Here is an 11914-nt window from a genome sequence, read left to right on the forward strand (position 1 = left end):
GCTCCTGTTTAGGAAATAAGGATAAGTCGTAGAATATAATATTTTTAAAAATTTATTTTTTTGATTTAGTTATTTACTTTCGTAGGTGCTAGGAGTTACTCGGACGTGGCTACTATTAGTAATTTGCATTATATTTGATAACTAAATTGTGACACCTATGTTGTTCAGATTAATCTCTGAAAATAATTGGTGATCCCAGAATTCAGATTAAATATAATAAATGTCCGTCAATTACGTGGATACAGAGAGTACATACTCTGTTTTAGGGCCTAGTCCCCCATGGGGTGTTTCAGGGTGGTGGTAATAATTTTCCTGGGTGTTTTATATAATTATTCATTGCTTATAAACACACTTATTGAATGTATATATTTGAACATAGTAGCCCGTGTTTTAAATTGTTTAAAGGCAACAACCATGAACTTTCCTTGGAAGAGCTCGATGGAGAATTTGGTTGAACCTTGTAATAACTGGAGTCCTTTCTTACAATATGAAAGTCTTGGTCTGGCCTTACTGAGAGCACCCTCGGTAAACCTATGTAATACATAAAAGCTAAATAGTCTTTATTGATAAATTTTGATCTAAAAAGAAGTGACTTTAACATCCTTTAAAAAACACGAACAAGAGTTAAAAAATTCAAGTTAGATGATAAGAGCTGCTTGGAAAACAAATAAAAATAAAAGCTTCTGTACTTGTAAACATATCAATTCAGTGCCACATCTACTTTAACTAAGAATACACAAGATAAAGAGTGCAAAAGGGAATAAGTTAAACATACATGCCTGGGCCACTTGTTCTTCAACATGGCAGCAGGAGCCGAAATGGGTTTCACAAGAAGCATTATATAAACACATTTCAGCATCTTTTTGACTACATAAAAAACAATATAAAAGTTGAAAAAAAAGAATCCTAAATTGGGATTGTTGATTGGATAATCTTAGGAGAATGGCAATTATAAGTGGTAAATAAAAAATAGGCCATAAAATTGAAAAAGAAGAAATGGTAGTAGATAGAAGATACACACCTGCTGAAAACCAAAAGTATAGTTTGGATATAATAATCAATAATTTGGGGTCTAGAATTAATAAATTTGGGAGGGGTATCCATAACAACTATACACTGGCGCTGATGGATGTTGGTGTATGTATTGTAATAAAGTGATGTTGAAACAACATTAACTCTATATCTGCTGCTGGTGTTATAAGAAAGTGTTTGTTTTTTAAGCAAATATATCACCATAAAACTCGCAACACCTTTTGGTGTAGCCGTATCTTCCTCGCTCCCTGGAGGTTTGAACCTTATCAAAAGTACAATTGTAAATTGCATAATGTTTTCCAGCAGAAACAGAGTAAAGGATGTATCCAACAAGGCTGGTATGGTCAATTGTCAATACAGTTGAACACTTGAGTTCAATGAGTAAAGGATATTATGCTGAGAAAATAGAAATGTGAATTTTCATAGCTAGTACTGACTAACATCAGCATGATAAATTATTTGTGCACTTATCGTTGATAATTACATCGACAGGAGCGTATAATTATTTGTTTAATTTTAGCTGTTGTCAATATTCCTGATGTTCTAGTATTCTTGTTCTATGTTTCCTGTGCTGGTTGCACTTGATTACAGGCCTAACTATCCTCTTACTACAAATTATAAGACGTATAATTTTGGTACAAGTTGCTACATTTATATGATGATTTGCATATAAAGAGCTAGTAATAGATTTAAAACACAGCATAACGTTGCATCTATATTAAGTTGTCATGTTGCATTCTTTTTAAATGGTTTGTATTCACTGATACAAATTCCTTCCCTTTTGCAGTGTGCCAATAGATAGCACATGATCTCTTATAAATAAAAGTGAAAGAGAAAAATGTTTAAATTTTAAAAAAATGTATTATATATAATTATTATTGGACCGTAATTATATTATTTTAGTCTAAAACATTTTTAGTATCATATTATAAATTATTGTATTTGTTTTGAATAAAGCATTATACCAAATACAATATTTACATCAAAATTTAGAGATTTATTATAAATTATAAATTTGATTACTATAGAATGCATAGAGCTTGGTGAAGATACGATACAAAGTGGATAATGAGGTGAAGGTTTTGGGAAGGGGGAATTGGTACTTTTGGCTATGCGCAGAGGGAGAAAGATATCTTTCTAGAGATATTATTTTGTCATTCTCATATGATTCTCAATATTTTACTTTTGTATATTCTCGATGTTTTTTTTTTCTAAATGCTTTTATTCTAGTGTAAATATAAACTTGCACTCATTTGTCATTCTTATTATATATAAAATAACTTGCAAGTATATTCTTTGATAAAATTGTTTTTTACAGAAACGTTACAGGTGGGAGGACGAGCAGGGTTCGAGCAGGGTTCCCTTATATCTAGTATTTTTTGGCAAAAGTGTGCTGCTCGCACTAAAGACAACCTTTCCAAAGACCATAAGAAATCCTTGCACAATGCTGGAGTTGACCATGAAAATGCAATGGAACACATGCACGAGTATAGCCCCTGGTGGTGGTGCACTGCTGATATATGGGAAGATGTGTAATCAGTGGAGAGATAAAAAATGGTTAAAGAAGAGAAAGACTGCTTCAAGTAATAGCTAGAGGTGGCGAGAAGGCTAAAGGTACCTACAAAGGAGGCAGTATATCCGAGTTGCAACATATAGCTAACAAGGTATGAATGAATAGTTTTAATATGTTATAATCATAAGATCTAGAATATCACATGTTTATTATGTCGTACTGATATATGTCTTGTATAGGAGGCTCAATCTCAAGGTCCTATTAACTAGGTGGATGTGTATGTGAAAACTCGTGATGGTCTGCCTGAAGCTGTTACTATAGCGGTAATAAGCTTTTATTAATTTTGTTTTTGGTGTTTCCAAATTGAATTTTTTTTCATTATTTTATTCAATAGTAATGTAATAACTAGTAAGGTTTAGACTAAAATTAGTAGCCTGAAATTGAATCAGTACAATTCCATATAACTTTAATTTGGGATGTTACCTTTCACATGTCTTTACTAATATATAGGGAATATTATAAGCTGCTAAAGTTACAATTTTAGTACAAGTTTAGATAAGCAAATGAACACCATCTTTTTCAGGCATTTATTATGTTCAACTCAAATGTGTGTAAAGAAAGGTTATACCGGTTTTAAATTTCCCTTTAATGAATTTATTAATATAAATTTGTTCTCCCAGCTTATACATTAACTAGGATACGATGATTTTAGGATGTATTGTACGTTATTTTTTAATTTCTTGTGCACACGTATATAAAAATACAAGAATCCTATCAACTACATAAAAATCTTAGTAAATGTCATTTTTTCTTCTGTTATCAAAAAATTAATTTTTTCGATCTCAATATTTTTAACTAGTCATCACAATATCAATGTATTATTTAGTATATATTTATAGTATAGGAATATTAACATAGTTCATATTTAATTTGGGACTAATTTAGTTTTTTTTTGTTTAATTGGTAAAATGATGACAGGAGGATTATCGACGTTTATTTGATGAGCGCTATCCTAAGGGCACTGAGCACTCATATTTTGATCAGGATTTGTGGGATACGGAATCCAAAGTGAAGAAGAACTATGTCAAAGGTCAAGGACAACGACGACGCCCATCCATATATGGCTCCTCATTTAGTACATAGTCTTCACAATCATCGAGTCAACCAGCTGTTCGTACTCCGGTTGAGTGTGTGAGGGCTATATGTCGAGATCCGGAGCTTCTTCATATATTGGGAGGCCATCTGGGAGCTCTTGATCCCAAGGAGCTGGCTCGTGCAGTGGTGGAGGTGAATGCATCAAATCAGGGGGATAGCTCCGAGGTATTTTATCCAGTGAAGCTTGAATTTCAGTTTTTATTTTTTTTATAATTTTGAATGGCGTAGTTAGTACGTAGGAGATATCATTTAATTCCTTTATTATTTTGTTGATTACAGGGAGGACATCGTGATGATCATGATGACGAGTTTGATGGATCTTCTTAGTGTGTCTGAGTCATATTTATGTTTCTTTTATATTTGAACTTTGTTGCATTTCTGTTTTCGTGATGTACTTTCTTACTTGGCTGACACTTAAATCTACGTTTGTCATTTTCATTTTCTGGATGGTGTAAAAGTATTTGAACATTTATATTAAGGGAATTTGGATATCTGGATTTGAGCAAATGTTTATAATGTTGGACTATGTTTTGTTGCATGTATTGGAAAAATAGGTATTAAATATTTAGAAATGTACTGAAATAGAATTATATTTCAAATCTTGAAATTATTTTTAGCAACCGAATGCAGTAGCTAAAACCTACCTAAATTAATATTAAAAATAGCGACGTAAAGTGGTAGCTAAAAGCTTGTTGCTGAAATTTGCAACCAAATTCAGTAGCTGAAAACTGTCGCAAAATTTTTTAAATTTGCGACCAAATATTAGTAGCTGAAAGGGGTCCGCTATATTAGCGACCGTAGGCGGTAGCCAAAAGAGTAGCAAATTTTAGCGATAAAATATAGTAGCAAAAAATCGTTGTTGTTTTAGCGACCACTAGTGGTAGCCATAATTAGTCGCAAACATTAGCTACTGATTTCCGTAGCAAAACCAGTCGTTGTTTTTCGCGACAAAATACAGTAGCTAATATCGGTCGCAGACTTTAGTGACAGAAAACGGTCTCTAAAATAGTCTCCAACTGCTGCGACAGATTTTCGTCGCCGATCCAGTCGCCGCCACGTCAGTATTTGACATAGCGGTGCTGACTCAGCTTAGCGACGGACTCGGTCGCTAAAGTCTGTCGCCAATAGAGTGGTCGCTAAAAGTAGTCGCAGACGCGCAATTTAACTACTAGTTTTTATGCGATGAACATCAGCTACGGAGAGCGGTCGCTGATAGCTTCTTGCTACGGTTTTCGGTCGCTGATAAGCGGTCGATGATGGACCTGTTTCTTGTAATAAGTAGGCTTTATTTTAGACATGATTGACTAAGGTAATTTACCATGTGCCTTGTTGATGAGATATCCGCTCTGAGTGTAGCATGCAGTGTTAACAGCTTCTTCCCAGAAACTTGTTGGCAACTTGACATCTTGCAGCATTGTCCTAGCAACTTCAACTAATATTCTGTTCTTTCTTTCAACTACTCCATTTTGTTGAGGTGTTCTAGCAGCTGAAAATTCTTGAACAATGCCTTTACTTTTGCAGAATTCACTCAGTGTAGCATTTCTGAATTCTGTTCCTTTATCACTTCTCAATCTTTTTACACAATTGTAATCTTCAGCCTATTTTTCTATCTTCTTGATGTGCTCAATTATGATGTGTGCATGAACTCTACCCAAGTGTTTCTTGAGAAATCATCCACCATCACAAGTGCATATTTGTTCCTTGAAATTGATAAGACATTTACTGGCCCAAATAAGTCCATGTGAATGAGCTGTAATGATGCACTTATAGAATTCACAGTTTTTGACTTGTGACTTGATCTTTTCATTTTTCCTTTCTGACAAGCTTCACAAACTTCAACTGAGCAAATTCCAGCTTAGGCATGTCTCTTACCAACTCCTTTTTGACCAAGGTGTTAATTGTCTTGAAATTTAAGTGAGATAGCTTCTTATACCATAGCTTGCTTTGTTCTTCTGATGCCTTGGTGTAGAAGCAACAAATTTCTTCCTTATTTGTTGAGTTTAAGTCTGCAACAAACAAGCTTCCTTTCCTTGCTCCTTTCAGAGCAACTTCACCAGTTTTCTTGCTAACAAAAGTGCATTCTTCTTTGTTGAATAAAACTTCAAAGCCTTTGTCTGTAAATTGGCTAACACTGAGAAGATTCACTTCAAGACCAGCTACCAGTGCTACATCATCAATGACAACATTTTCAGAAATAATTTTTCCATATCCCATTATGAATCCTTTGTTGTTGTCTCCAAAGGTCACCAAAGGGCCAGCTTTCTCCTCAAACTATGATAGCAGGGCTTTATCACCTATCATATGCCTGGAACATCCACTTTCTATGATCCGGATGACTTTCTTCACTTTTCCCTACACACAATGAGTTTTAAGTGTGTTTAGCAACCCAAGCAGTATTGGGTACTTTCTTCTTGTTAACTGATTTAACAGAAGTAGAATGAGTAGTTTCAGATAAAATAGAGTTCGTTGACTGTTGAGCATTTTCCCTTTTCTGTTGTAGACCCAATTTTTGTTTCTTTGAGGTCTACTCTTAGTTTGTGGCAACTTTTCATCACTTTTAAGTTGCAAGAAATGCAGTCAATTAAACTTGTCACAGAAGGAGTAGGGATCATTCACATTTGCTTCATTGTATTTGCAGGCTCCTTGAGTTGGCTTGCTAACTGCCTTTTTACAAAGGTGAGTTAGGTGATTCACAGAGCCACATTTTTCACATTTCTTTCTTGGAGCATCTGCAACATAAGCAAAATTGTTGCTTTTGTTAATCCCTATTTTTCCATTTATATTTTCTTTTTCTTTCTTGCATCTTTATTTTTGGTCTCTTTAACAGGTGTCTTGGGACTTTGTTTGTCCATGAGCTTTTCTTCAGTATTGGAAGACTGAGTTGATTCTGCAGTTTTCTTCTCTTTGTCCTCATCAGCAATTTCTTGCTTGATGATCAATTCTTCTTCACTGAAGTTGACTTCACATGCTTTGAACATAGGTGATACAACCTTTTTCAGCATAGCTAGAACATTTTCATTAGCTGTTGCTTTTTCTTTGTCACCAATCTCTTTCTTCTTGCTGTTCAAGGCATCATAGTCAAGACCAATAACAATATTTGTACCTGGTTTGTTTTTCTCATGGTATTGTCCAACCAACTCAGATGTATTTCTGAAAGACTTCAACTTTACTTCATTCTTTTCCAGCTTCTCCCTTAGCACTGCTTCAATTTCATTTGCACACTTGAGCTTGTTCTTGAGATAAGCATTCTCTTGCTTTACATCTTCAAGCTCCACCAGCAACAATTCAGTTTCTTGCTTTTCACTTTCAAGCTTCTCATTTATCTTTGTTAATCTGCTAACTTCTTCATTAGCAGCAACCATGCTTGTGTGAATGTGAAACATTTCTGTTCTCATCTTCTCTACAGTTTCCTTAAATTGACTCACATTTAAATCAATGGTGGTAAGAGTTGTTACCTGTGATTTAGATGAGGATGATTCTCCTTGCTCCAAGGCCATGAGTGCATAATTTCCAAATTCTTCATCTTCATCATTTTCAGAGTCATCCCAACTTTTACCCTCTGCAATATAAGCTTTGCTTTGCTGTTTCTTCAGAAGAGTTTCATACTTTGCTTCCAATTCAAGATAAGCTTTATCCTTCTTTGCTTTCTTAGGTTTCCTGCATTCTGTAGCAAAATGGCCTAACTCATCACAGTTGTAGCACCTTATCTTAGATATGTCAACAAATCCAGTTTTGTAACCATTCTTGCCATCAGAAGTGTACTTCCCTTTTCCTTTCCAGCTGCTGTCTTTTGTTGAGAGACTGTCCTTTACCCTTGAAAAATCTTGGCTTCTTTACTCTAATATTGGAGAATTTTCTAGCCAAATAAGCCATAGACTGATCTAGCTCATCCACTTCATCAAGAGTGTATAACTTATCTTCTTCCAATTCCGAAATGACTTATTCTTGTGAATCATTTGTTCTTTGCTCACTTGTTGAGGCAACCAGAATTTGAGATCTTGGCTCATCAATAGATGTTTGGATTTCATTGAAAATTAAAGTACTTGAGCCATCTACAACATGTTACTGACCAGATCTCAATGATTTCCTTTGGATCATTTCTAGTTAATATGTTTTTAGAATTCCTTATAGAACTTCCAGTGTTATTCTGCTCAGATCTCTCCTTTCCCTGATTGCTAAGATTTTCTGTTCTAAATGATCAGGGAGAGTAATCAAGAACTTCAAGTTCACTTCTTCAGCTTCATAATATTTTTCATGGAGTTGCAAATCATTTATCAGCTTGTTAAACCTTTCAAACACATCAGTTATACTTTCCTTTGGATTGGCTATGGAACCTTCATACTGTGAAATCAGTATCCTTCTTTGATTAGATCCAACTTCCTCAGTTCCCTCACAGAGTATCTAAATCTTTTTCCATATTTGCTTGGAAGTGTCACATTTGACAATGTTGTTATACATCACATTGTCAAGTGACTCAATCAATATTAATTACAAGCCACTATCCAGGAAAACTTTCTCTTTTTCAGGCTCAGTATACTCAAAAGGGTCTTTTGGAGCATAATGAGCTGGAATGACCATATCACTATCTCTTCAACTCTAACCATAGGAGTGAAGGGCCCATTTTTGAGTATCTGAATATAGATTGGATTGGCCATCCTGATAAACAATAACATTTTCTTTTTCCAAAGAGTGTAGTTAGCTTTGTCAAAGGTAGGAATTTTGATGCTACTGATTTTCTGTGTATTCATTCTTCCAAGATCTTGAATCTGTTTACTTTCAGATTTTGCGCTGATACCACTTGTTAGGAAATGAATAACATACAGAGGGGGGGGGCTGAATGTGTTTTACTAATTTTGAGCTTTTCTTGAATCTTTTATAGTTGAACAAAGTAAACTAAATCTTGTAGTAAATATGTGTTCATGCAGAGATCAAGCTTGCAGAAAATAAAAGAACATAAATCTTCAAAACTCACTTGATTTTATATTAACATTAAGAATGTGTTGCTAAAAAATTTCTAGGCTCTTTGTTGATAAAGAGCTTAGCTTCTACTTGAGAGAGTTACAAGATTTTCTATCTAAATTGTTACTTCTGACTAAAGGACCAGTGATAACTTTATAATCCAGTTAACTGCTGGTTTACACAGTGTATAATAAGACATGCTATTAGCTTTTGTAAATAGTCACTTGTTATTTCCATTTATAGAAAATGATATCTTCTATTTCTGGCTTAGCATATCTTTAGCATCCGGTGATTATCTTGATCTTCCTTCGTCAGTTAATCTTCACCATTGATCTTGCACATCCTTCAAACTGCTTTTGTAGACTTGTCAATGCAGCTGTTTGGATTGTTTGTTGATTGTTAAATTTTGGATATTGAACTGATATGCAATCTTGTACTTTGAGATTTTACCTCGAGATCTCCTTTTGTCAATAGAGAACTTGACATCTCGATAAGTATATTGGCTTATCGAGATCTCTAATACTCCATAGCAAATTTGACTTGTAGAGGTCTCTGAGTTCTCTATAAAAGAATTTGGCTTGTAGAGATCTCTAGTCTTTATATCTTCACTTTGACTTATCGATAAACTCCGAGTTCTCTAATGGCTAATTGACTTATCGATAACTTAGAGTTCTCTAGTCAAATTTGACTTGTCGACAACTCAGAGTTCTCTAGTGAATTTTGGCTTATCGATAACTCTAGGTTCTCTAATGAATTTGGCTTATCGATACTTAGAGTTTTCTAATAAATATTGACTTCACGATAACTCTGAGTTCTCTAGTGAAGAAATACTTGTCGATATCTCCAACCTCTATGTCTTCAATTTGACTTCTTGATAAGTCATTTTGAGTTCTTGAATGACTTCTCTATAACACTAAATCTGTGACTTGGAGAGATCTTGACTTAGAATATTTTTCCTAAAACAAATTTATTCAACTCCAAGCTTCTTTATAGTTCTTCTGAGCCATGATCTTCTTGATCTTCTTCCAGATAGAATTCTTAGGCTTGACACTATTTATAGAAAAGACTCCAGTCTACTCCTTTAACATTTTTACTGACTTTAAGTGTTACAAGTACAATATACAAATTAAGATAACAATACAACTTACGTAGGGTTGACAAATTGTCTTAGTCTTGTTAAGGTACAGGCATATCTTGCACAACACAGACTTTAGCATCCTACTCCTGGAATCCATCAATTTAATTGACCTTGTACAACATGCGTGTTTCACAATAAATATAAGAACAATCCGAAAAAATAGAACAATTATATTAATTTCTGAACAAAAGTAACTTAAAGTGAATTAAAGTGAATTATAAGATCAAATCTGAACTTGCAAGCGAAACAAAAATTACAAAATACGCAAACACTAGTACATTTACAACTTCAATCACACCATCTAATAAAAAATAATCATAAAATTAAGAGTTTAATTCAAGAACATTACTTACACATCTATATACTTATATATAGAAATATATATATGAAAAGATGGAACGAAGTGGATCACCGACGTTACAGTTGCTATCAATATGTATGCACTCTTCTCCAATAATAAATCGCTCGTTTTATAATTTTATATTTTGATATATTGATTCATAAACAGGACTTTATAATATATTTTTACTTTTTGTGCAAGATTAACAGTCAATCCGTAATTTGTCCACTACTTCTTGCTAGTGTTTACTCCCAAACTAATTTTTTAATTTTTTTAAAAAATATTTATGAATGTTCCAACCGTAAGGATATCAAGATCTATATATTTTAGTGATCTGATAAATTTTAGAAAAAAAATAATATATTTGGTTTACTATTTTAATAGTCAACTAGTAGTTTGACCAGTATTTCTTACTAGTGTTTAGTAACATACGGATGTTCAATTTTTTAAAAAATGTTTATGAATGATCCAACCATAAGGATCTCAAGATCTATATATTTTAGTGATATAATAAAAATTTAGAAAAAATAAATGTATTTGGTTTGTTATTTTAACAGTCAACAAGTAGTTTGACCAGTACTTCTTACTAGTGTTTAGTCTCATACCAGTGTTTTAATTTTGTAAAACATATTTATGAATGATCCAAACCGTAAGGATGTCAAGATTTATATATTTTAATGATATGATAAAAATTTTAGAAAAAAATAAATGTATTTGGTTTATTATTTTAACAGTCAACTAGTAGTTTGACACGTACTTCTTACTAGTGTTTAGTTTCATACCGATGTTTCAATTATTTATAAAATGTTCATGAATGATCGAACCATAAGGATGTCAAGATCTATATATTTTAGTGATATGATAAATATTTTAGAAAAAAATAAATGTATTTGGTTTGCTATTTTAACAGTTAACTAGTAGTTTGACCAGTTATTATTACTAGTGTTTAGTCCCGTACAGATGTTTCGATTTTTTAAAAAATGTTTATGAATGATCCAACCATAAGGATGTCAAGATCTATATATTTTACTGATATGATAAAAATTTTAGAAAAAAATAATTGTATTTGATTTGTTATTTTAATAGTCAACAAGTAGTTTGACGAGTACTTCTTACTAGTGTTTAGTCTCATACCGATGTTTCAATTTTTTACAAAATATTTATGAATGATCCAACCATAAGGATGTCAAGATATTTATATTTTAGTGATATGATAAAAATTTTAGAAAAAAATAAATGTATTTAGTGTGCTATTTTAACAGTCAACTAGTAGTTTGACCAGTTATTCTTATTAGTGTTTAGTCCCGTACCGATGTTTCGGTTTTTTAAAAAATATTTATGAATGATCCAACCATAAGGATGTCAAGATATATATATATATATATGTTAGTGATACAATAAAAATTTTAGAAAAAAATAAATATATTTGGTTTGATATTTTAACAGTCAACTATTAATTTGACTAGTACTTCTTATTAATGTTAGTCCAATATCGATGTTTGGTATTTTTAAAAGATGTTTATGAATGATCCAACCTTATAGATGTTAATATCTATATATTTTTACTGATATGATAGAAATTTTAGAAAAAAAATAAATGTATTTGATTTGCTATTTTAACAGTCAACTAGTAGTTTGACCAGTACTACTTACTAGTGTTAGTTTAATATCGATGTTTCGATTTTTTTAAAAAATGTTTATGAATGATCCACCTTATAGATGTTAATATCTATATATTTTACTGATAGGATAAAAATTTAGAAAAAAATAAATGTAT

At 32.6% G+C, this 11914-nt stretch overlaps 1 long non-coding RNA gene across 1 annotated transcript; it reads left to right on the top strand.

The window, feature by feature from the left end:
• The first annotated feature begins 2620 nt into the window (after positions 1–2620).
• Positions 2621–4174, top strand: LOC141698556 (uncharacterized). Its single transcript, XR_012565154.1, has 4 exons — positions 2621–2696; positions 2785–2868; positions 3524–3865; positions 3980–4174. It is a non-coding gene; the product is annotated as an uncharacterized LOC141698556 (long non-coding RNA).
• The last annotated feature ends 7740 nt before the right edge of the window (positions 4175–11914 follow it).

Source organism: Apium graveolens, chromosome 11 (genome assembly GCF_009905375.1).
Source record: "Apium graveolens cultivar Ventura chromosome 11, ASM990537v1, whole genome shotgun sequence".
In the NCBI taxonomy this organism is placed as follows: domain Eukaryota; kingdom Viridiplantae; phylum Streptophyta; class Magnoliopsida; order Apiales; family Apiaceae; genus Apium; species Apium graveolens.